Source organism: Schistocerca cancellata, chromosome 7 (genome assembly GCF_023864275.1).
Source record: "Schistocerca cancellata isolate TAMUIC-IGC-003103 chromosome 7, iqSchCanc2.1, whole genome shotgun sequence".
NCBI classification, from domain to species: Eukaryota; Metazoa; Arthropoda; class Insecta; order Orthoptera; family Acrididae; genus Schistocerca; species Schistocerca cancellata.
The window spans coordinates 539,372,814-539,399,230 of record NC_064632.1 but is presented as its reverse complement, the minus strand read 5'-3'; the positions used below and the strand labels follow the sequence as shown (position 1 = coordinate 539,399,230).

The following is a 26,417-nucleotide window of genomic DNA, read 5'->3' as shown; positions in this document are numbered from 1 at the left end:
AGAAGAACAAAAGAAAGTCATTACCTCTTTACCTCCATGCATGACTATGGCCGTTGTACCTCTTTCGCGTCATTTCATTTCTTCGCTTTTACAATTCGTTCTGTACAACTTGAAACAAAGCAGGTGGATTCTTTTCCCCTGTTATGTTACACTTCCCCACAAAATTTATGTTTTCATTTTTATTTATTTATTTTTGCAAATATATTCAATAGTGTTATATTTATGACATGCGCACAGTATCTAAAGACCTCAAATATTTACACAGGGATTTCCTGACTTAACTTTAGTATTTATTACATTCCTTATGCTACCAGGTGTAAATGAGCTAATTAGTGTACCTAAAAACTGTGCTAATGACAGTCACAAGTAATTTTGGAACTTTGTTATCATTGTTCAAATGTAAATACACACTCAGTTACTAACTTTCAGATAAACAAGACCATATATATAAGAGAAATATCCATACAGCTAATGAAGAAAACATGTTAGAAGTTTCTGCCCTCATTTAGTTCCAGCGTAATTAGCTTTACTAGTTGAAACATTGTTACTCAGAGAGAATACTATATTTTGGCAAACTAGACAGCATAATTCAATAATAATTATTGTTGTATCTAAAAGTTCATCTTCAGAAGGGTCTTCCTTCTCTATTCAGTTAATCAGGAACGTAAATTTTTAGTTGTAGTTTCTAAACAGTCAGTGAACAGTAATGTATAAGCGTAATTATAATTATTACAAATTTATGAAAGGAACATTTCGGAAGCTAATATAGTCAGTCTGCAGAAGATTATGAAATGTGCAATATCTATGTCCGCTGATAAGGGGAAATGTACTGCAGACGAGATAGCACGAATTACAACTCGTACAATGTGCCGAGTTTAGTCTAAATTCCGCGCCTGTGAGTTTATGCAGTGATTGTTTTTAATGACTAACTGTGAACTGGCAATTAATTTCATAGACTGTGTTAATCTGCAATGATGCTCACTGTGATAATAGATTCAGAATGTGGAAAGTGCTATTTCCAATAGTTAACTTACCGTGCACATTGTTTTCATACTGTTTTGACTGTTAGATTCCAAGGACAGTGATTTAATAATACAATCCTGTGACTGTGTAATATGTTTATTTGCCACATGTGAACGTTGGCTTAATTTCCGTCTTAGGTTACTGTACTCGAGCAGTTATGCTATAGGACATCAACGGAGTGTAGTATGTGGCTAGCTGTTTATCAGTGCATAAATTATGATACATGAGACTCGATGTGGCCATAAACAGTAGTTCATGCAGAAATCAAAGGGCAAGTAAAGTGTCTGAACTTCAAAGCCTGTGTGGATCATATCGTTTATAGTATGCTGTCTCCACCGCCAAATTTTCAGCCAGATTCGACCGGACCCTGCTACCGATGGCATATTTGCGCAGAAAAATAAGGATATGCTTCAACCTATATACACATACATATATTTTATTTTGTTTTTGCTCATGAATGCAGAATATTTCATGTATACTTTGTGTAAAAAGACCTTGTTACGAAATCAGAAATGCCTTATATTTGAATGTTGTTGAAAGAGATACCAAATTATAATGACATTTGACTGCTATTCTGCTACTGCCATCTTCATTTGTTGGAGAAATAATTTTGTAGGTTCTCCAGCAACGTTTAAAGAAATTGCAGATTAGACTCCATCATAAGGCGATTTAGTGCCCGATTACTAAAGAAAAAATTGTGCATTCAGGATTAAGCACGAAATAGAATTGTGTTTATCTGGCGTGGAAGAGCCAAAAAATTGAAGAACTGAAATGGAAAGCAAGAGCTAGATTGTCTATGATGGTGTAATGTTATTCTATTTGTTGTATGATACAGAATTTATTTCACAACAGCAGTCAGATATTTGGCAATTGAATACCCTGGAGGATCCCATCTCTAGAGAGACTTGGACCCCCTATTAAGCTTGGGCTTCAGGGTTTTTACCTCCCACCCCCTCCCCCTTTCGTCAGGGCTGATCATCAGGTGTGGTAGTCTAGTGGTAAAGCTCGTGCCCGGAAACCAAAAGTTCATAGGCTTGAATCTTGGTAGTGCTGCCTTGAAGTAACCATCTTGAAAGTGTTGATAATAAAAATTCTCTATTTAAACTAGACTGAACTGCATGTGACTGCTTTAGTCTTTAATAAAACTTGCATCTGACTGCGTATTTAACTTAACTGAACTTTATCTGACTGCATGAAAATATTGTTGGAAAATAAATACTCAAAATACACATCTGACTGCATGAAAGTCACCAACCTGCATCTGACTGCGTCTGTGGACTTAGCTCGTGCACTCCTTCCCGTTTAGCCGATAATAAAACATATATTCAACTCAGCCGTAGTGCAATGGCATAAAATTGTCATTCTAGGTAACTTTACTCATTTTGGCCCTGTTTGTTACTTAATAAAAATTCTGTCCTGATCTGAATAATTTGCCAACTGTGCAATTTCATATAGATTATTTTACTCTGATAAATGAAATTATTAGCTTTACTCATGGGAACTTTACTTTACTGTACCTTTTGGTTCAATGCAAGCACAGGATGCAGAGAACGACATAAGGTGTGAGATGAAACTCTAATTTTATATAAAAATATTTATTGTTCAAACTTTTAAGGCACATATGAAAAACTAAAAAAAAAACTTCTATAGCATGGATTTACGAGAAAGTTTCACAAAACGCTTATTGCATCAACAATGGGATTTCTATCTAGCTTTTAGACATTATTTAACCAAAGAAAACCTAATTTATTAATTATTCTTTCTAGTTTCCCCAGGTATGTGCCGAGTTTCGCTCAATATATAGCTTATTATGTGCGTAGCGCCAATTCTTACTTTGATGCTTTCACGACCCGGCTGCCTCCTGCAGGCATCTAGCTCCGACTCGAAACACGTCTGCTGTCTCTGCGCATCTCCTCACCACTCTCAAACTTTTACCGCGTGCACCTAACTCTGTTAGATCTTACTACTCGAAGATGTACTACTCGTCCAACATTGCGGTTGGGAACTATCGACATTTTTCACTGGCTCCATCCTGATCGAATCTCAGCACATACCTTTCAATCTCTCAGTGATGTAAAGAGTAGCCAGGAATGAAATGTGGTTCACATTCCACGGTAGACTGTAGGTGCCGTTTCACTAGGACTACTGGCGTCAGTTAGAGACACGCAAGTCACCATACTAAAGGTTCTTGTCTGCCTTTGTTTTGTATGTGTGATGCTTTAATTTTTAACCTACCAGGTGTCTTTCATTATTTATTCTAACTACTTTCATGTCTTTCTATCTAGGAGTTGGCCTGCAACTCGTCTCTCAAATATTCAGCAGAAGTTGAGTTCCAGGCTCTGATATATTCTCTGTATTGTGTTCGAATGTTCCGAGGGTTTGTCCTACATCCTTTGCATAAAAAATGTTGCACAATAATTGACATGTTCCTACCTCTTGGAACAGGCTTGGGTATTTTTTTTTTTTTTTTTTTTTTTTTAGTATGTTCTTTTGAACTGAACTGTCTCTTCTGATAGCTATATTTATGCCTTGTCTGTTGAAAATGTGAGTATGTGTCTGAGTGCTGCTTGTTTATGTGAGAGTGAGTGATTTAATGTGATTATATGATTGTGTTAGTTTTTTTAGCATTATGGTAAAATTTTATGTACAGCGTTTTTTGTCTGGATGCAATTGATAAACTTTTGTTGGTGGTTCTCAAAGTACCAAGTTGGTTGTCGAGGGGCCTACACCCCTCCATAATCAACGCAGGACCAAACGCTCCAGTGACTTGTAACCACTCATGGGATTGTACACCTCACCAAATTTTCATCCCCCTAGACCACCTAGAAGTATGAAAAATAACCTGTTATAACTGAAGTACCAATGGGTCATTGTTGAGCCATATGCAGTTTAACGGAACTTGATATCAATAACACCGATTTTCAGACACTAAATAGTTCCTGGGCGTGCCTTGATGTTATTCACAAGATGTTTGAGTATGTTACGACACTTTAGGGCAAAAATAACCTGAAATACAAAGAATTCAGAGCTCGGAGGATGCTTTATATCAGCACGGCTTTCGGTTCCCGGCGGACTGACGACAGTCAGAGCGATGAAGCGATGCAGGAAAGCCACGTAGTAACATACACACAGTTGTAACCCGCCTGCACCACTGTCTGGGACTCTGCTCACAGTTCGATTAGACGACAGCAGATGTCAGGCAAGTCGCTCTTAAAGAGGATTACTGTCTGTATATCTGTGGTCAACCCAAACGGGCTGATTCAGTCTGGACGGCAGCTACTTCCTGAAGGGATTCCATTGCTGTGGCAAACATGAAACTCGTGACCGAACATGGGTCTTGGTCACCATGTCATTATGACGCTGGCTCAGCCATTCCTCAACATTGCTCGTAATAATACAACTGACAGCTTCTTCACCTCCGCGAAACTGGCGGATCAACCGAAACAAAAAGGAATGAGTTTAGTTGACACTCTTCGGGGATCAGTCGAAGAGGTCTCTCCTGTGGGGCAAAGTGGAGATGAAGCGTTGTATGCGGCATTCATGGACAAGTCGCGCGACAGTCTTCTCACAGTATACCAAGGGTAAATAAAAGAAGTCCGTACTCTAACATGCATGCTGAATGTCTGGTCTGTGAGAATACTGATAAGAAATTTCCAGAAACTGTAAAGCTTTATACGAGTATTGAAACTAAGGGTGGAATAGATATAGTTGGCAAAATGATTAGACTCTACAGTGTTCGAGCTGGCAGTCTCCGATGGTCTGGGTATGTCTTTAAACAACATTCTTGACCTTGCCATGATCAACGCTAGCAGAAGGTTTAAGTTACGTACCTCCAAGAAGATTTCACAGCGAGACCATCCTCGGAGTAGCAGATGAGCTTGCTGCCTCCTAAAAACTGCAGAGAATACCAGACTCCACTTTCTGGCAGTAGATACCGCCGCTGGCCAACCTGGAAAGAGAAAGGGTTGTCAAATTCAGGTTTCCTGCAAAGAACGAAGGGTAATAAAGCATCACATATATATTTCTAGTGCAACAAGTATGTGTGCAGAAGCTGTAAAGAAAAAACTCTCGTTGAATGTCTAAACTGTGAGCCCAACCTAGCTTAGACAACTCTGAGCTCCTTTGTTCCTAAATATTTCTAAATGTTTATAATTGTAGAGTGAAATTGTTTGTTCTTACGTTTATGTTTCTTGAGCAAGAAAGCACGCAGAACATTTTAGTTACAGGATACATTTTAGGAAATTTTACAAATACTCTATATATGCCGTATTTGTCTGTACAAGTATAAATAGTATTTGTAGCCGTACAAACAATATATTTTGACTCTACTTCAATCTTTCTAAAAAGAGAAACTTCGTAACACTGTAACCTTGTTCCAATGATGTTTGATGAAAGACTGAGGAATTTCTTCTGTAAAATTTAAACATTTCCTTATGAAAATTTATTTTTGATGGTGTACTATTCAGTTTAGACACCAAATTGTCCTTTGGTTCCACTTTAGATTCTTTCTGGACGTATTGTTAACATGGTGACACCCAAACTGTGTTTTTCTACTGTGGATCAAAGGTGGCTGCGTGGAACTTCAAGGGGTAAGGAGAAGTCAGGTACTTCTAGTGTTAAAGAAAGTGGTCCAGTAAATGCTCAAAAGTATTCGTTAATAAACTGTAGGTTGTTTTCTTGTGTTATAAACGAGCAGCTTGAAGATTTCCTTTATGTGTTCATCTGGGCTTTGGTTACGAGCTATCACATTTTGTTGTATGATGCTTATTGTTTCCGGTATTGGTGCGTCGGACTACACATTTTTTTTATGTCAAAAGAGATAAGGATACCTAAGTCTGGGGTTTTTGTTTGTATGAGTTGTGTTAGCTGAGTGGTGCCCCTTACAGTTCTCTCACTTTCTATTTTATAGCTTTCAGATAGTAATTTTAGCATGTGTGTTGCAAGTTTATAAGCGGAATCGTTCTTGAGGTTTACAGTATCTCTCAGAAGCATGTTTCGTTTAAGGATTTTTGGTTGACATCAGTGGGTTGTTTCAGTAGTATTTGCACAAGTGGGGTATACTTCAAGTGCCGCAGTCAAGTTTTACAGGATTCCTCCTAGAGTAACTTCGGCTGTGCCTACTTATCACAAGTTGCCTGCCTTTCAGAACCGAAGCAATTCTGTCCTGTTAAAGTTGCTGTCAAGAGATACCACCAGACCTCTGCTGAAGTTTGCTAGCAAATTCAGACCGTCGGTTTAGCTAACAACTTGTGTGGGAGGCAATTCAAGTGTGTGGACGCTGGAGGACTCTGCCGTGCAGTACATACTGCTGTATTCAAAGTATTAAACAAAAATTATTAATACCTGTAAAGGTTATTAATTATTAAACACGTTGTAGTGATTGGCAGTCAATGTCTATAAGCATAGGCCTGTAGTTCTATCTGTTGATTTGTACTTGTAAACCTCACCTTGACCTCTAGTGACATTGAACCATGCGCCGTACTTTGTGTGACGGAGGTTATCGATGATTTCACTGTCATTAATATATCGTTTTGGATCCTGTGGATGCTGAGCTCACGAACTCTGTCTTGGGTCAAAAAATTCCACAGATAGTTCTTTATAAGTCTGAGATTCAAAAATAAACGATCAGCCAAAGAAACAGCAACAGGAATAGGTAAAAACTATACTTTTGTGCAGTAATCTGGAACGCTACAGCTACGATTGAATTCTCTGTTACTAATAGTTTTATTGATCACACTTCTGTTAATGAGACTATTTCTTTTCTCAGAGCTTTCTTGGTCTGGGAATTTACTGGATAAATCCTCCTCGTATTCATTCTGGTGAATTACTACTGCACTGTGAATCTCTTCTTCGGAAGCAGAAATTATAAATTTTGGGAAAACAATTTTGAAGAAATGGTTAACGTTATGCATACCCTCAAATTTGCTCCTTTACTTGGTTACAATGAAGTCCAAACAGCCATTAAAATGCCCAATTTCTTTGCCAAACTTGTTGCCGACGACACTGCTTCTTAAAATTGTATCGACAGCAAGATAAGTTATCAGCTGCATCTGAACAAGAGAACACGTTCTACATTTTCCCATTGCCTATTCTGAGATGCTAATTTGCAAAGCTTTGACTGCAGTGCTATCTGAAAAATGAATTAATATTTCTCTAATTGGCGTTTGAAAACAACAGCTTGTTCTCTTTCTTGCCTTTACTTAGATGTCAATATTATTTCTTACGGAGTCTTAAGTAGCCTAATAGACATAAGCATAACGAAGGGCTTCGACATACTGGTATCTCGAAGACGAACGTGTTGGGCTAAGCTTTTTTAAGGTACAAGAAGATAGAAAAAGGTCTCATCTTTTAATTCTATGACTGATGAAAAGATCCAAATTTCTATTGAGTCGTAAAAGGATCTGACTTCTTGAATCCCACATGTAGCACCGTTATGCACTAGACTTAAAGTGCGTATTGCACAATACACATAATTTGCAGGCGTTTGTCTTTGTTGAAATCTCTTTGTGATAGCTTTTTGTATGCCTGACGGTGGCACAACCGTCATAACCCTGATCACTGCATTTAGTTAAAAAGTCCCTTTCAATTTGTTGCAAGTAGTATTTCCATTTCTGTTCCTAATGAACTTTGACCTTTTATTTCACGAAAACTTAAAAAACTTTCATTTATCTTCTCGTCACTAGGCTTTCAACTGTGACATATCTAAATATCTGAGTTAACTGTCTCTTTTAGTAATGTCCTAGGTTGCATGTGTAATGACAGAAAATAATGAGGCAGCGTTAATCTCATTAATAATTTCTTTTTCAACTGCACGGGACAGGACATTTTGAATTGAAAGGCTAAGATATATTTGTTGTTAGGCCTGTTTTGGTTTATTTATTAGATCGCGTAAGACCGGGTTGTAGTTTGTGAACATTACAGAGTTTTTTCCTTACTCGTCTGCGTAAAGGTATACTTTTGGACATTCAGAGCAAGGTGCCATTCATCACACCAAATAGAAACTACAGTCCCTCAAAGACGACACTTTGTGGGATGACCGTATTGTACCTTTAATTGTTTTAAGTAAGATGAAATTCCCTACGTTTCAAATCTAAGTGCTGGACAATGTTGTACCATTCCGTCGGAAAGTTGGGCCTGTGAGAGGATTTATCAGTGTGAACAATATCTGTAGCTTTGAGTGTTCTGTGTAATTCCAGCAAGGTAAGCTGTACACGGATGTTATTTCAGTGTCATTTAACTGCAAGCACGCATTCCACCAAGAATGAGCGTGTTATACTGAGCAAAGTAGTTTCCATGTAGGGAAGGCTTAGAAAAATTTCCCTGGCGGTAGATGAATAGAAACGGAAATTATAGCTGTGGACAGTTTACTCCGGCCTATTGTGATGAGCTGTGGCAGAAAGTGCTTAGCGAGCTCAGGTACGATAGCGTGTTCGCAGCTGTCTACCTGCCTTGGGATCAGCCAACGTAAGGAAGAAAACCCACACAAGCATGTAATACGGACTTCGACGCAACAGCTCAACTTCCAACACAGAGCAGGAATTTACTATCTTCCAAAAGACCAGCTCGACAGTGTTGCAAATATTAATTTAACATTATAGAAGATATATTTGGTTTACATGTTGAACAATATAAAAATAATGCTTGTCTTAGTGCATTTCATATACGGTGTCATTTAAGTAAATCGACCAAAACAGTGCTGTTCCTGGCTCAAAGGCCAGAAACTGGCCACTTCGCCTAGCGTCCTTATGTGAACAAACCAGTGTAATTTATGACCCCTATGTAAACGAACTGCATTCCAGTGAACCATTCCATTGTTTATTTAAGGTAATGTAAAAAAATGAAAGCAAACTGTTCACTTGTGCTGTGAGTTATGTTGATGAAGGTGTAATTTGTGACCAAATGTCTCTAACATAATCTTTATGGTCATAACTTATGACTCACTATAATAACATGATACTTTCAGCATTACTTTAATTACCATAATTTATGGCCCAAAAGACCAGCTACACTCCCCCACTCCTGCAGGCCACTTGAGTTACGTATAAATGTCAATTTGGGGTGAACTGTCTTCATTAATACAATTTATAAGCCAAAAATTACGGTAGACACTTTGGTGTTACAATTAATATGTAAGACTCAAGTGATACTTCAAATTTGTTTTTGCGATTTGAAGCAGAGTATGGTATTTTCTGCAACATTCTCATGTATGGACTCGTCTCATTGGTATTTAAAGTTTACAAGAAATTTATTACAATTTTCCTTATTTTCGTCTTCTATTCCCAGTACCTACTTTCAATCGTTTTGCATAAAGACACACTTAGATTACCGCGAATATGACAATTTGAATATTTAACAGTTACCACCACAGTGCATTATTTAAAGAAATACACTGATATCCCAATACTTTAATGGTCAACATTTGTGCAGTGCAAGATTTGCACTCTTGCTACATACCAGTTTACATTTCGCTGCCACGAACTGTTCCTTGCATTGCTAGCAAGTTAAACACAATGACTGACACACTACGACATCATAGTATGGGTGCCTTAGAGAAATCTGACAACATAAGGTTAAAGTGGACTTCTAAATAACGGCGAGAAATCAAGAAAAATCCATGTAGGAGAGTTTCTGCAGTCAAATATATACACTCTTGCTAAATAATACTGTAAATTATTTGTCACCACGAATACTGGGGATAGGTCTGAAACACTGGAGTTATGTACTTTATTTAAAACAAGCAAAATAACGTGGGCACTAACTTGCGTTCTGCATGCAGTGAACTTTGTCACGCTGCACACCATGCTGACGACCATGAGCCACGTCTGTTTTGCCGAACTGTTCTGCTGCAGCCACTGCCAGTATTGAAGCTGACATGAGGGTGTAGGGGGGGCGGAGGGGGGATGGTCGAAGGCTTCCACTAGTATGTCATGTACTATTTAATGTGATGTATAATGCATCTGTCACTTGCTATGTAGTCTGCATTTAAAAAGAAAATCGTGAGTGGTGGAACTTAAAGTTACTTCATAAACAAGTTCATTACATACATCTCCCTCCAAAGATGGAACGAAGTGCAGCTTTTTAACGAACTGCAAGGGTAAAGCCTCTGGGTGACACGTCTACAGAATTTGCGTCGACTTGCCTGGCATATGCAGTCATGCTGTGGTACGCATGTAACGTATTTTGTGATATTCTTTGTGAACCCTGTCAAGATATAACACTGACATTTTGTTAGACATAAAGCCATCTCAACCCCCGACCTGTCACTGGCTATGTACACTGGAATCACAACGAGAAAAGTAGACCACTAAAACCAAAGGACACATCTGATGGAACTCCCCACCTCCAGCTATTCCACACTTGTGCTCCCTGTATCGTTCACACCGCCGTTCAATATGCCTATCAGCAGAAAAATAGCTAAAATCTGCACCATACACCCTCCTTGAATCTAGAAGCAATTTCTTTAATAGCGCCCTCCTTAGATCTAATCCAAAGTCTCATGTGCGGCTATGGCGTCATTGAACCATAATGGTCTCTTTAAAAGATCTCTACATACCGTGGGTTTCCTTCGTTTCATTCTCAAGAAAGCTTTTACCAGACGATACTTCCATATTAAAAACAGATGTGTAACACAATGATTCATCCGCACAACACGTCGAAGATGCATGAGATCTATATTAAAACAGATTGTCTACACTAATAATGTCAGCACTGTTTTAATGTACTGTTTCACCCTGTATTCTTGGACACTAACAAATGTTCCATTAAATTGCAGTAAGTATAGATAATTTTGGTGTAGAAGATGTTGTGATACCGAAGGGTACTATTGTTGCCAGTGGACAGGAAATTTTTGAGGAAATAAGAGGAGCTGAGAAGCAGCGAGATAAAGATGAGAAAGGAAGGAGAGGAAAGAAATGTTCAGTTAGGGAAGTGCGATATGTCGCGTCGACGTTAAGGAGTCAGTTAGCAGAGAAGTTAGGTCATTTAAACACTGAGGAGAAAAGGATGTTGCAGCCAGTATTAGAGGAATTTTCGTGGTTGTTTGAAGAGAGGCATTTTCTACCGGCTACGGATTTGGTTCAGCACGGAATTCCGACCGGAGAAGCTCGGCTTATTACGCCAGTAGTTCCACCCAAAAAAGCAAGAAAGAAGGTAATACAACCGCCTAGACAGCAACGTAGATATGCTCTAAGGTCAAACCCCTACGATTTGCGTTCCAGAAGGTAGATCTGAGATGGTATGTAAACAGTTGGAAAAATTCCTGTATGCAGAAAGAGAATTAATTGACGGAAAACACCGTACTTACTATACCTTTAATTAAGTTTTGCATGTTAGTTATAAGTAGACATAAGAATTGGCAACCATTGGTAACTGGTAATAGAATTTATGATGTCACATGTTAATGGAAGAGATTGAAGTAATGTAATCATTTTGTCCTCTGTCATTTAGCGTCTCCAGTAATTTTATCGTAGCAGTCGAGTAGTAGAAACACAAATATTCTTAATCATGGAATTAAGGGGAAAGTTGTACTTGCCGATAGAATACGCTGAATTATGAATCAATTGCTCTTGTATATGATAAATGGATTCACATTTCACCTGTTGCTTTAGGAATAGTGCACGAACACAGCTATTAAAGCTTTACTATAAAAACATGATCGTAATACGCCTTCATAACTGCCAGTAGATCAATGACTACATGCTGCCGTCTACCTGCCGTTTGAAATACGCCATATTACATGTATGTTTTGCTAAATGATCACACAACGATAATAACCAGAATAAGTACGTCCAAGTTAAACAATAAATAGGTTACTCTAAAGTAAAAGGAGTCTTCCTCAAGTGCTATTTTATTGTTTTCATGATGCGATGTTGAACAGACAACAAGGTAAGTTTTTTGGTACCACGTATTTCTGTATATCAAATACCACGGAAGGAGTCGCGTAAATACCGCCGCTGTTGTCTACAGCTGTTCACATGCGGCGAGTGCCGTCCCTCCCTGTCAGCTGGCGACGCGGTCCCCTTCCCTTCCCTTCCCACTCATCGGACAGTATCTGCACCTTTCCCCTCGCCCCTCCTCACAACCCGCCCTTCGCCCTGCACGCAACGTGCGTCAACCACGCTACACCTTCGTACATTCGTACGTTGCAGCTTAAACAGCAAACCTAAAGTGATAGTTATAGAAATAAAATCACCTGCTTAATATCGTCCTACAGAGTTTATTAGTCTAATCTAAAGGCGGGAATCTATGTGTATTGTCTATTTGAATTTCTGTATGGAACAAAAATCGTGAGGGAGAACTTTTCCTGGTACGCATTGTCTAAACCATCAGGATTAGTAAACGTTGGAATTTCAGATCGATCTCCGGCTATGTTGCATCACCACCACGGTTAATAAACGGATCTATACGGCGTCAAGAAAGCCGGCACTTGCCGCTATATCTGTCCTGTAAACGACCGCTGTGAGGGAAACGCGTTAGCCAAGGAGTTGGGTTTGGAATGCCATCGCAAAATACAGTTTATCTGGAAGCCTAACACCTGCCAGTTACCTAAATTTTAGAACACAGTGTTTAAATAAAATAATTGGAACCCGATAGACTTGTGACCTCTAGCGATTTAAGTTATTAGAGTCCCTTAGAAAAGAGCATCCTCCATGCATAACTGTCGTGAACAACATAAGATAACTCTGGAAGGAAATTTTGTGACTGTACCGAGAGGTTAACTCCACGCGTAGCAAGAGGACGGACCGAGCGTGGACGCCAGTTCTGCCGCCGAGCCAGTGACACCGGACGCAGCCGTACTGTCAGCTGTGCTGTCAGCAACTCACAATCTCACGAGCGCGACGCGTGTCGCACCTTAGCACCTCAAGCTGCACTGAATCTCAACACAGAAATTCTTAACCATTACACAGGGTGATTCAAAAAGAATACAACAACTTTAAAAATGTGTATTTAATGAAAGAAACATAATATAACCTTCTGTTATACATCATTACAAAGAGTATTTAAAAAGGTTTTTTTTCACTCAAAAACAAAAACAAGTTCAGAGATGTTCAATATGGCCCCATCCAGACACTCGAGCAATATCAACCCGATACTCCAACTCGTTCCACACTCTCTGTAGCATATCAGGCGTAACAGTTTGGATAGCTGCTGTTATTTCTCGTTTCAAATCATCAATGGTGGCTGGGAGAGGTGGCCGAAACACCATATCCTTAACATACCGCCATGGGCTGCGAACAAATGCTTGCTGGATGCGTGCTACATTTTCATCACTCGTTCTCGGCCGTCCAGAACTTTTCCCTTCGCACAAACACCCATTCTCTGTAAACTGTTTATACCAACGTTTAATACACCACCTATCAGGAGGTTTAACACCATACTTCGTTCGAAATGCACGCTGAACAACTGTCGTCGATTCACTTCTGCCGTTCTCAATAACACAAAAAGCTTTCTGTTGAGCGGTCGCCATCTTAGCATCAACTGACGCTAACGCCTAGTCAACAGCGCCTCAAGCGAACAAATGTACAACTAAATGAAACTTTATAGCTCCCTTAATTCGCCGACAGATAGTGCTTAGCTCTGCCTTTTGTCGTTGCAGAGTTTTAAATTCCTAAAGTTGTGGTATTCTTTTTGAATCACCCTGTATAACGAACCCTATGAATAACTTTATGCACATTTTCAATAGTCAGGAACTTACTTTGCTCCCTACACACTTTTTATATGACAAATGAACTCTAATTTTATTAAAAACCAAAGCACCGGCAGGTAAGTCATATCGACGTCATCCGAGATGTAACTAGCTTCGTCGAGCCGCCAATATTGATTATATGGAAGCAGGTAGGTGAGAGAATTAACAAAAGGAACAACAATCATATCATTGAACGATTGACTGGGTGACTGATAATCACAAATATTTGCAAAAACAAATCAACACAGGAAACGGTTTATCACACTTTTAACAATTATTAGTCTGTCCATTGAAGGAGACATAAAATCAGTTTTCATCAGAATCTTCTTAAAGGAAGTATTAACGTGACATCACACTATTCCACAGCATTACACACAACATTGCCATTACTTAATGACAGTTTTCTTGTGGGTAGAAGTACCAAAGACTATTAGTTGGTATGGAAATGCAAACGAGAGCTTAAAGGAATACCAGGGGATGCTTACATTCATTTTGCTACGAAATGTAACTGGAGGATAAGGAAGTTTTGTTTGAAGGAAATATTATTTTGAACTTTTGCTTTTGTTGCGGTTTTGCCACGTCTTGTATCACTATGACGAGTTGCCAATTACTTATGTCTAATTACTTGTGTCCAATTACTTAAGTCGATGTATTATTTTTACTATTGTTCATTTTGTCCATGTCTCATTTATGCTATTATCAAATGTTTAGACAGTTTTAGCTAGAGTCTGCCAGCACCAGTAATTTAGTATTTGTATCAACCTAGTGTTTCCACGTGTCACTGTGCTACTAGATTGACGAGGATAATCATTTTGTAGGATTTAAAGTATGCTATAGTAAGTTCCCGAGTACTGCCAATTATTTGTTTAATAATAATGATGTCTTAGGTAATAAATTGTTTTGGAAGGGTAATTTAGGATGTAACCATGCTTTCTTTTCATTTGTATTTGAATGTTTATTTGGAGGGACATACCACATGCCTACCCTCGTGATAGATAACGTAAACAGAGTGAATCACACCCCCAGAACGAGCAAGTTTTGGCTATATACCTGGTCTGTTGGATGAACAAGAGAACCACACCCGCAAGGGCACGTACCTTACGTGGCGCGGTTGGCTCCCGCGCGGATCCTTAGCTGTCTGTGCCGTTTCTTCACTTTTCAATTTCGCGGCATAGTCCATTCTTTAATCTTTCATGTCGAAGAAGAATTCACGAGAACAGTGTTCCGTGCTCTCTGACGACAGCTGATCAGGCAACATCAGACGCGAACCGCGTCTAGCCCGCAGCTAAACCGCCAGTAAGCGGAAATCTCTGTTCCAAACCTTGAGCCTTCTTTGACACTGCTTTGCCGTTGTATTTTCCGAAGGAATACCGACTATTGAAGTAGTAGCATTTACAGGGTGTTTCAAAAATGACCGGTATATTTGAAACGGCAATAAAAACTAAACGAGCAGCGATAGAAATACACCGTTTGTTGCAAATGCTTGGGACAACAGTACATTTTCAGGCAGACAAACTTTCGAAATTACGGTAGTTACAATTTTCAACAACAGATGGCGCTGCGGTCTGGGAAACTCTATAGTACGATATTTTCCACATATCCACCATGCGTAGCAATAATATGGCGTAGTCTCTGAATGAAATTACCCGAAACCTTTGACAACGTGTCTGGCGGAATGGCTTCACATGCAGATGAGATGTACTGCTCAGGTGTTCAATTGTTTCTGGATTCTGGCGGCACACCTGGTCTTTCAAGTGTCCCCACAGAAAGAAGTCACAGGGGTTCATGTCTGGCGAATAGGGAGGCCAATCCACGCCGCCTCCTGTATGTTTCGGATAGCCCAAAGCAATCACACGTTCATCGAAATATTCATTCAGGAAATTAAAGACGTCGGCCGTGCGATGTGGCCGGGCACCATCTTGCATAAACCACGAGGTGTTCGCAGTGTCGTCTAAGGCAGTTTGTACCGCCACAAATTCACGAAGAATGTCCAGATAGCGTGATGCAGTAATCGTTTCGGATCTGAAAAATGGGCCAATGATTCCTTTGGAAGAAATGGCGGCCCAGACCAGTACTTTTTGAGGATGCAGGGACGATGGGACTGCAACATGGGGCTTTTCGGTTCCCCATATGCGCCAGTGCTGTTTATTGACGAAGCCGTCCAGGTAAAAATAAGCTTCGTCAGTAAACCAAATGCTGCCCACATGCATATCGCCGTCATCAATCCTGTGCACTATATCGTTAGCGAATGTCTCTCGTGCAGCAATGGTAGCGGCGCTGAGGGGTTGCCGCGTTTGAATTTTGTATGGATAGAGGTGTAAACTCTGACGCATGAGACGATACGTGGACGTTGGCGTCATTTGGACCGCAGCTGCAACACGGCGAACGGAAACCCGAGGCCGCTGTTGGATCACCTGCTGCACTAGCTGCGCGTTGCCCTCTGTGGCTGCCGTACGCGGTCGCCCTACCTTTCCAGCACGTTCATCCGTCACGTTCCCAGTCCGTTGAAATTTTTCAAACAGATCCTTTATTGTATCGCTTTTAGGTCCTTTGGTTACATTAAACCTCCGTTGAAAACTTCGTCTTGTTGCAACAACACTGTGTTCTAGGCGGTGGAATTCCAACACCAGAAAAATCCTCTGTTCTAAGGAATAAACCATGTTGTCTACAGCACCCTTGCACGTTGTGAACAGCACACGCTTACAGCAGAAAGACGACGTACAGAATGGCGCACCCAGAAACTGCGTTGTCTTCTATATCTTTCACATCACTTGCAGCGCCATCTGTTGTTGAAAATTGTAACTACTGTAATTTCGAAAGTTTGTCTGCCTGAAAATGTACTGTTGTCCCAAGCATATTGCAACAAACGGTGTATTTCTATCGCTGCTCGTTTAGTTTTTATTGCCGTTTCAAATATACCGGCCATTTCTGAAACACCCTGTAACTGTATGACGTGTCCCAGGACACTGTGAGATAACCAATGATAGACGGAGTTTTAAGCAACCATCTGGGCCAAATGAGGCCAGCACCATGGAGTTATAGAAACGGCGAGATTAGTCGCAAAATGTTGAGAGGATGAAGACGGCGAATTTGGTCGCAAAGTACAGTTAGTCGCAAAATGTTGAGAGGATAAAGAAGGTGAATTTTGTCGCAACAGTAAAGTTTTGTTTCAAGTGAGAGAAGTCGTGTTTTAGGAAGAAGTAAGTAGCAGCTATCTTGGAGTCGCGGAATTGTCATTTACACAGTTGAGTAGGCGATAATGTCGTGTCAACGATGCGCCATGCACTATACCTTCATAAAGGAAAAGTCCTTCAGAAATTACGCTCAACTTAGTCTTTTCTAATTCAATTCCTTACGCTTTCTGTTTCCACTACGGAAATCTCCTAGATTCTCGTCGAGTTTTATTTCCCTCCTTTCATTAGCAACAGCATTGACATCCAACGACAAAATCTACGCCCAACTTGCACCAAACTGGTGTCATTTTTCTTGGTCAGTCTCCATTTATGGTGTTCAGCAAATACATTGAGTTACGAGAAAATTCTTCTCAAAATGTGAATGTTATTACACTTGGATGGTTAGCCCAAGGAGGCAATTAACTTTTTTGTTTGTTATTGATATGGCATTTGCAACAATTTGATATGATACTTGTGTGCCTCATTTCTACATTTATGCATGTTTATGTAATTTTAAACAGAACCTACTGTAACAACGCGTCTAGCGTGATGACACACGTAATCCCACTTCTATTTTGTTTGTCATCGGTGAATAAACCATATAGATTACGCATATCTATTTCCCTTTGGAGAGAGTGTAAAATATAGACAGTGCAATGAACAGCGTCGGTAAGCTTCATCGCTCTCTCTCGCTCTTAGACCTGACGCATGCTTCCTGCGCCGCGCAAATGCACACTGCGTGCGCACTTCGCCGCCTCAGCTTCGCTTCTCAGCTGCCGCGTGCAGCTCTGACGCGGCGCTGTCCTTGGAAGTCATCTGCCGCACGCCTTTCTGACGTAGCCCGAGATTCGGCCTCGCAGTCAGCTGCCGCTATGGCGTAGCGTCCGCGCAGATCTTTAGCAAACGGATCCTGTTGGAACACCGTTAATAACCTTTCATGCCACTACGGCTTACTCACTTAGTATTCGCGCCCCTTTAATTATGTTTATTATACCTGGGAGCTTATTCATGATTCCCTGCTTTATCTAATAAATCAAATAATCACCTCCTATCGTCAATTGATGACTTGCTACAACATTAAAAAGGATAAATTTCTTACGATCGCCTGTTGGCACACTTAAATGAATGGCAAACAGCCACAAACTAAACTAAGCAACTACGCAGAAAACCCTGTCAGGCATGTGCCCTCCTTTAGTTTTAAGAGTGCAATTTTGATATCAACTAATGTGGAAAAACTAGTGTAGTGTAGTGAAGTGTTCCCTTAGTGATAACTCCCTTTCTAAATATGTTTGGAGCGTTGAATCTCCCCTCATACCCCCCCCCTGCGCTGAGTTGCAGTGCACGGACGTGGCCACGGCCACGCCCTATTCCCGCCGGTAGCCTGCGCGCTGCCCGCTGGGGATAACATAACACGCCACCTCGCGCCACTCTCCCCCGCAGTGACTCATCAGTGGTGATATGTTTACATTTTCAACTTATTCAAATAAAAGCAAAAAAAAAAGACATTTTTACTTCATCTTAGCAACAAGAACACTTGACATGTTTACCTACCTCTCACTGTTATGATCCGTTCTAATTTTGTTGTGATGTTTTATGATGTTTTGATGTTTTATGATGTTTTGATGTTTTATGATGTTTTGATGTTTTATGATGTTTTGATGCTTTATGATGATTCTTGTATACACACAATATCGTCGACATGTGTAAGTCCCCTTGCGACCCTTAGGAGGTCTTTAGAGTCTCTATACCCTCCCATAGATTAAGACCACTGCCGTCTTCCGTGAGGGCCATTCTTAATCAAGTGATGTTTACTTTGTTTTGCAAGCTAAAATTGTTTACATTTAAATGATAATTACATTGAGCGAATTCACATACGTTCTCCGCTCCCACGGAAGTGGGAGGAATGTAAAGGATGAGCCAGACAGTAGGAGATTTTACTTTATTATATGAGCCTCCAAACGGTAACTTTATTTTTCCATTGCGGCCAAGCCACGGCCGACAGTGTTAGCTGCCTGTAAATTCTTTCGTCCGACGGTCTAGCAACAGGAAGTCAGCACCGACGAAGGTCACATTGGTCACGCGCCTCTCTCATGTGCTGACGAGGTAACGCCGCCCCAGGCGTCGCTTAGCAGGCAACGCTCTGGAAAGTTCCATGCCGCCCGCACGGTTTGCTCGGTCCTGACCAATCAGGGTGGAGGAAGCCGCGTGGTGCGTCGAATATACCCGGCCGCCCGTCGCCGGGCCCTCTCTCTTGCATTCTTGCTCACCCGCGAGTCGGATGCGCGCCCTGTAGCACTGAACATCTCCCGCTTCTCCCGGTGCTGCGGCACTGTGGACTTAGTTTTGGCAGACAACAACTTTCGGGCCCGCATCTCGTGGTCGTGCGGTAGCGTTCTCGCTTCCCACGCCCGGGTTCCCGGGTTCGATTCCCGGCGGGGTCAGGGATTTTCTCTGCCTCGTGATGGCTGGGTGTTGTGTGCTGTCCTTAGGTTAGTTAGGTTTAAGTAGTTCTGAGTTCTAGGGGACTGATGACGATAGATGTTAAGTCCCATAGTGCTCAGAGCCATTTGAACCATTTTTGAACAACTTTCGGTAGCTTCGCGAACAATGTTCGCTAAATTATAAGCTCTGGCTCACCCTCACCTCCCTAGGCCTATGTATCCCCTTTCAACATGTTTTAGCCAATAAATGGCCTTTCTCTAAAAATTACCCTATTATTCCACAACGCCCATCGCCTGCCCATACCCGCCATCCTGTACACAGAGTTACTGGCACCACACACCCGTCAAAGTACAAAACGTTATAATACTTAGCCTTTCTTTTCAAAGTAAAGTGAAAGAAAATTAAATAAATCTAAAAAACAAAATTACATTGAGCGTTCATACATTTCACAATAATTCATTACTGAGTAGCATCTGAAGTCAAACTTTTAAGTTCATCAGTCACATCAGTTTTCTCTCTTGCCATGCAGGTCTCTGTGAGGCTATCATCCAGTTCACTAGCTGTGGTGGTCTTTGATTTCTGATAACTGTCTTAGTCGCTTCTTTTCAAACTATTATTTATACTACACTTTTAGTCTCTTTTTACGTGAAAGATTTGTGGCGCTGGTGTTCTTTCTCGAAATACTACTATTTAACCTTTGCACATTCATCCATGATTAATCTGATTAGTGTATTCTTTCAAAGTTGCAGTGGACACGTGGTTTACAACTCATTTTTGTTTTAGATTCCAAATGATTCTGATTGTAGTAGAAAATACCCGAGATGTATCACAACAACTATTTTTACTTTTCTGAAATAATTAAGGACATGGAATTATACATTTTTCTTCATATAGCAGAGTTCCAATAAAAAGGCTGGATGGACTTTATTGTAAAATGAGTATGAAATTTAAAGCATGATCTTAGCAATGACACATCGCACAAGTTTTCTTTCTACGAAATTGTTATAATGAAATATGATAAAAACTGCAAATACATTCATAAATATGGAACTATCGCAATCGATTCTGCTTCTGATTGACAATGTGTATGGGAATCAGAAACATAAACGCAGGTAATGTGCTCGGAAAAAGTTACGTACTGGGGGCTCAAAATTTAAATTTTAGTATTAGTCTTGGAATTAGGAAGCCTGTTTCCACACTTTCGCAGAAAAACCATGTTATGAATTTTAACACCCGAAACTAAGCGAACAAATTTCATATAAGATATTCTGTAACTACAAACTAACATCAGGAGTTTATTATTTCCATGGCAGAAATAACAGCTGAAACAAAAGCACCTAAAATATGAGTGATAGGCACTGGTTTTTGTACAGAAAATGAAGCATTTACAGACAGTGTATTGTTGATAAGTAAAGTTTATGTGCATGTTCTCTGTGACATCAAAAAATTAGAAGCATTTACTCTAATGCACCTATATATAAGTCTTCTGCTTTGCGACGGAAAAATTCGTGCTATTTCTTCGGGGCCATCTGTTTTCTAGATACTATGGAATGACATCTGGCGATTTGTATAATTTCCTCGAATGTTTAAAGGCTCTGTAAAACAGGTCAACACTCCATCCAACATGCAACCGAACTTGTACCGTTAATAATGGCTCGATGATACACGTGTACATACTACCACGCGTTCTGGTTCAATTTATTGCGCAATGAACAACCGTTAGTTCTCTCGAATTCCGTCGGCATTATGTTGTGCAACGTATAGTGCCACTGTATAGATTGCGTTTGTGAACGTATGTTTACTATTTAATAAGAAGCTATATTTATTGTATATTTCATCCGAATTAGTATTTTTTGTGTATTTCCAATCTTCCCTACATTGTTACACATAAAATTTGATTGCTGTATTAAAGATAGGCCCAATTACACATCATGCTCCGATCTCGCAGCGGCCCTGCTGACGATTTATAGATGTTTCACAAGCTTAAGCGAAACCATATGTAGCAAAACTACGCATAATAAATATATAAAGATGGTGTCTGTTCTTTCCGACATGTTCCGAAAGAACAGATACCATCTGTGACCATTCAACTCTCTTAGAATGAAATGATAATTAAATCAAAACCCTAAGCTGTCGACAGGCGTTGATACACATCAACGGGAACAGTTGAAAATGTGTTCTCCGACTGGGACTCGAACCCGGGATCTCCTGCTTACATGGTAGACGCTCTACCCATCTGAGCCACCGAGGGCACAGAGAATAGTGCGACTGCAGGGGTTTATTCCTTGTACGCTCCCTTTGAGACCCACATTCCCAACTTAATGTCCACACACTAATGGGCAGGGGCACTACGAATGTGGTGTGTCGACATTAAGTTGGGAATGAGGGTCTCACTGCGAGCGTGCAAGGCTCAAATGGCTCTGAGCACTATGGGACTCAACTGCTTAGGTCATTAGTCCCCTAGAACTTAGAACTACTTAAACCTAACTAACCTAAGGACATCACAAACATCCATGCCCGAGGCAGGATTCGAACCTGCGACCGCAGCGGTCTTGCGGTTCCAGACTGCAGCGCCTTTAACCGCACGGCCACTTCGGCCGGCGCGTGCAAGGGATAAATCCCTGTAGTCGCACTATCCTCTGTGCCCTCCGTGGCTCAGATGGATAGAACGTCTGCCATATAAGCAGGAGATCCCGGGTTCGAGTCCCGATCGGGACACACATTTTCAACTGTCCCTGTTGGTGTATATCATCGCGTATCGACAGCTTAGGGTTTTGATATAATTATCATTTCACGTATAATAAAATACTGTAGTGCTGAAAATAGTCTTTGTACTGACAAATGGCGTCCTCTCTTACTTAATCAAATAGAGTAGCAAGAAAGATTTGTCTGTTATTAAACGTAATTTAAGACAGAGTTGAAGTGCATAATTACTGTTCTCTAATTTGTTTGTCGAAAAAGGAAGAAACAAATGATGGAAAATTTCAAATAATAAAAGTGTAGACGGGGAAATGCCATTTAAGTATGCATAGTCTGTAGAGCAGCTTCAGATGAAAATAAGCAAGATTTAAAAGTATTGGAATTGGTTTAAAATTTGAGGATAAGGAGAAATATACAAAAAAATAATAAAAAAAGAGTAGTAGACAGAGTAGCACACTGCTTCACAGAAAGTGGGGTACAATAATTTAAGGAATTCTGCCTTCTGCGATGCTAGATTTCCACAATATGAAATTTTTCTTGAATAGATGATCAACACTGGAAACAGATATTTACATGCAACTGAGGAGGAAGTTTGTTAAGGTGTAGATATAGATTTCAAGAGTACTGATTGAAAAGGATTAACGCAAGATCCTAAGGTTAAGGCATACAGTTAACGATAATAAATTTATTCTAGAACAGGAACTAAGTATACGATAAAAGTTATTAAAACGATAGCAAAGTTAGTTGAACATACGCTAAGGTGCCCAGAAATAGTTATCTTGTCACTAAAAGGAGCAATAGTGGGGGGAAAGTTTCTGGAACGGAGGAACATCAGACTACGTCGAAATTACAGGGATGTTAGTTGTAGTGGAAATTAAGAATGGTAAAAATTATCACGAAATAAAAAGTTGACATACGAAGTACGAAGCAAAGAAATAACACAAAAAAGTCTAGGAAAACCTATCAAAAATAGAATGGATAATGTACCGGGACTTCAGTAATGGCATCCTTGAGCGAATCTGATACTCGAAGTAGCGAAAGACGGGCCAGAGCAGAAGAGCAAATAAATGGTTCAAATAGCTCTGAGCACTATGGGACTTAACATCTGAGGTCATCAGTCCCCTAGAACTTAGAACTACTTAAACCTAACTAACCTAAGGACATCACACACATCCATGCCCGAGGCAGAATTCGAACCTATGACCGTAGCAGTCGCGCGGTTCCGGACTGCAGCGCCTAGAACCGCGTGGCCACCGCGGTCGGCAGCAAATAAAGAGTAAGTTTCTTAAAGTAGAGTATTAAGAACACTGCCGGTGGCAGGCACGTAGATATAACTTTAAAAAATTGTAACAGGAATAATCAAACTCGGAAATTGACAGCCAGATACATAATGGTACGGCTAACACAGACCTTTTGACCATTCTGAGATGAAGAAGATAGTCCATACCTGTGATAAGTGTTACGACGATGCTTAAAGCTGTTCAATGGCAGTTGAAAGCACTAAAGTGACGCTTAGAATGGGACTTCTATTGACCGTCCTTGGCGGAACAGGCAACCGTAAAACTAGTTTTCCCGTCTGACAACAGATGTCGCAGGCGACGCTACAATGCTAACTGACCTGTCCACGTCGCGGAATTGGCAACACTGTATCTTTGGTGACTTAAATGACGCTGATATGTGTTCGGCTAGAGCGCTGCGCACGAATTGCATTCGTCACTCAGCTCACAGCTGACTGTAGACCATGATTGGCTATGGTTTTCCCCGAGTTTTCAGTAGAAGAATGTAGATTAGCTCCTGTAAATCTACAAACCAAGTTTATTTCTACTGTAGGGATACTTCTCACAATCATATGCGAAATGAAATAAATGGAAATTAACACACAAATATTTCTCGTGAGTTACTGTTTAAATGCAGACTGTATTGCAGTCGCATAGGTTTTACACTCGCCTTCCATGCCGTCTATTTCCTCTTTGTTATACAGCTCTTCTGATACGGATTACGGTGGTAAAAAAGATCTCCACGTGCAGGTTAACACTAGAAAATTTTCAAAATCTTCTCAACGTCTTTGAAATATAATCCGTTAATTTACTGACAAATATTGCACTGAGCTGTGGGTTTCGCGTCCTAACATTACCGACATAATTATTTTCTTACGCCACTTTGTTTGCTATGTCAAAACTAGCGGGCAAAATAATCTTATCTCAATATCAAAGATTTACATCGTAGCTGTAACTAGAAGTCTGCGCGGACAGGAAAAATGCCGCCGTCCGTATGTGCACCGCATCCACAAGATCATTATCCACATCTGCCAAGTTGCTTATCCGCATTCTGAGATATTAACGGTTTGTAAAGCAGTTTAACCCACCACTGCTCTGAAAAGAGACTTGTGCCTGGCCTGAATTTTTCTGCTGATGTCCGCACTCGGTTGTGATGCGAATTAAGGCTTGACATATTTCAGTGACAGTCATTTCAAATTTAAATTCTTTTACTTTGCATGTAACTTATCGTAAATGATATAAGAGTGGCACAAAACGATGAATTTCGGATTGTTGTTGAAAGGGGGTTGGAAACGCTGTAATATACAAATGAAAGCGTGTTTTTCGAGCATAGTTTGGCGGTGTCAACTATGAAGAGCCACAGGCGGCAAACCATAATTATGTTCAAAATTTACTTTGTACAGTTTAAAGATAACCCGCAAATATTCGCAACAGACGTACGCTTTTATCTGCAGCACAGTTACTACTACGGATATCCGCACCCGCGCAGACCTGTTACTGTAAATAGTGTTGTTTTCGAGTGAAAGCTGTGTGAGGAATATTAGCGCAGAGATAAAAAAAATTAAAATATGCAGCGTCTATTGTTTGCATGCTATGCTCGTTCTCTTCTATTCTCTTGCCTTCATTCCAGTATAAACACTTGTTCACACGCATAAACGAATGGCAGTGAACATTGGCGAATTATCTATGAATACTCATTTGCAGCAGTGTAAACGAGGTTTTACACTCGTTCACTTCTTTCGCTCTAGTATATACCAGGATTTAGAGGGACCGATGACCTAGAAGTTAGATGGTGGCTATTATTCATTTATTTCACTGTTGCGATTTCAGCTCTAGAGCCATTTTAAAGTACCAAGGAAAAGGTAAGGTAATGCTTCTTAAATTGTTCACCAAATGTTACCACACTACGCTTTGCATTTTGTTATCCGTATCTTATATTGGTTTCAGTTTTCACATTGCACACAAAAATGCCTCTACAGCCAAAATTACGATAGTGAAGTAAATAAACAGTTTAAAAAAGTCCAAATCGCAGCAAAGATTTCATTTAAAAATTATATGATATGATTCTTGTACAGGAAGGGCTACCACGTTATATATCAGAATATAAGATCGACAAAATTTACATAGGATCTAATGCTTAGAGCTCTTTATTAATTCTTACTCGTAACTAATTTATTGATTTACCTGAATTTAAAATCCACTCCACTTTCTTTATCTTTGACGGGAAATCTGAACATATTTAGTTCAGGATTTGTCCGTCTACTCCTTTCACAGTTGATATACTCGTAGGTCCTCGGTATGACGACTCGTTCCACTATGACCGGTATGTCAGAAACAGCTGTACTTCACAGACGCCAAATAGTGGAAAGCTGCACGCGTTCGGCCGATGTTGCCACATATTTCCATGGATATTTCACAGAACGGAGTGCCATCTAGTGGTTGATTCCACAAGTAAGGGTGTGACGCTGTTGCTGCCTGGTGGCCGTTCGCTGACAAGGGTTGCCTGCTAGACCATGCGATCGGGCAATCTGTTTCTTATGTGATCTGGGGTCATACTTTTCGCAGGGCTATGAGGCGTATTTAGTATGTCTTCCGACTCGGAAGTAGTACTAAATCATGAAACAACGCCGGTCATAGGGAGAATTATTGGCACTTCTGTATAATTTCTCCGTGCTTACATGTAAACGACAACAGTGTCAGTTCCCGCATCTGCTGCCGATGTTGGCAGCTCCGAACATAGCCGTTAGCCGGCGAAACGCACACTTGGTTTCGTCGAATAAGTGAGCCTGAACATAACACAGATAACATGCGCTGCACTTAGAGGATAGAGCTCACTGTTCGCGAAAGGTCTTGCTTTCTTTCGTTCGGCGTCATGCGGTCACACGAAACGTGACGTCACCAGGCCGCTACAGCTGCTTCCTGTGAAAGGGTCGATTTTCGACTGCAATTCGGAATCCGTGGTATATTTCACTACCAAATGAGATTTTAAGGATCTCGTAAATTCCGTGCACCATTTAGCGAGGAAAATGTATCAAACGCGCTCATTACGCTGTTGTTAAGTGAACTAACTCAAGGCGTGGTTTATCGTCGTTTCCGGACAGACGTGCAAGTCCAATA

At 40.4% G+C, this 26,417-nt stretch overlaps 1 long non-coding RNA gene across 1 annotated transcript in view; it reads right to left on the bottom strand.

The window, feature by feature from the left end:
* LOC126092174 (uncharacterized) overlaps positions 1 to 23,626 on the bottom strand; it is a 105,552-nt gene extending 81,926 nt beyond the window's left edge. The window contains exons 1-2 of the long non-coding RNA XR_007521308.1: positions 23,471 to 23,626; positions 4,854 to 4,972 (exon numbers count right to left, since the gene is read on the bottom strand). This is a non-coding gene — a long non-coding RNA (uncharacterized LOC126092174). The remainder of the gene's footprint in view (positions 1 to 4,853; positions 4,973 to 23,470) is intronic.
* Between the last annotated feature and the right edge of the window lie 2,791 nt (positions 23,627 to 26,417).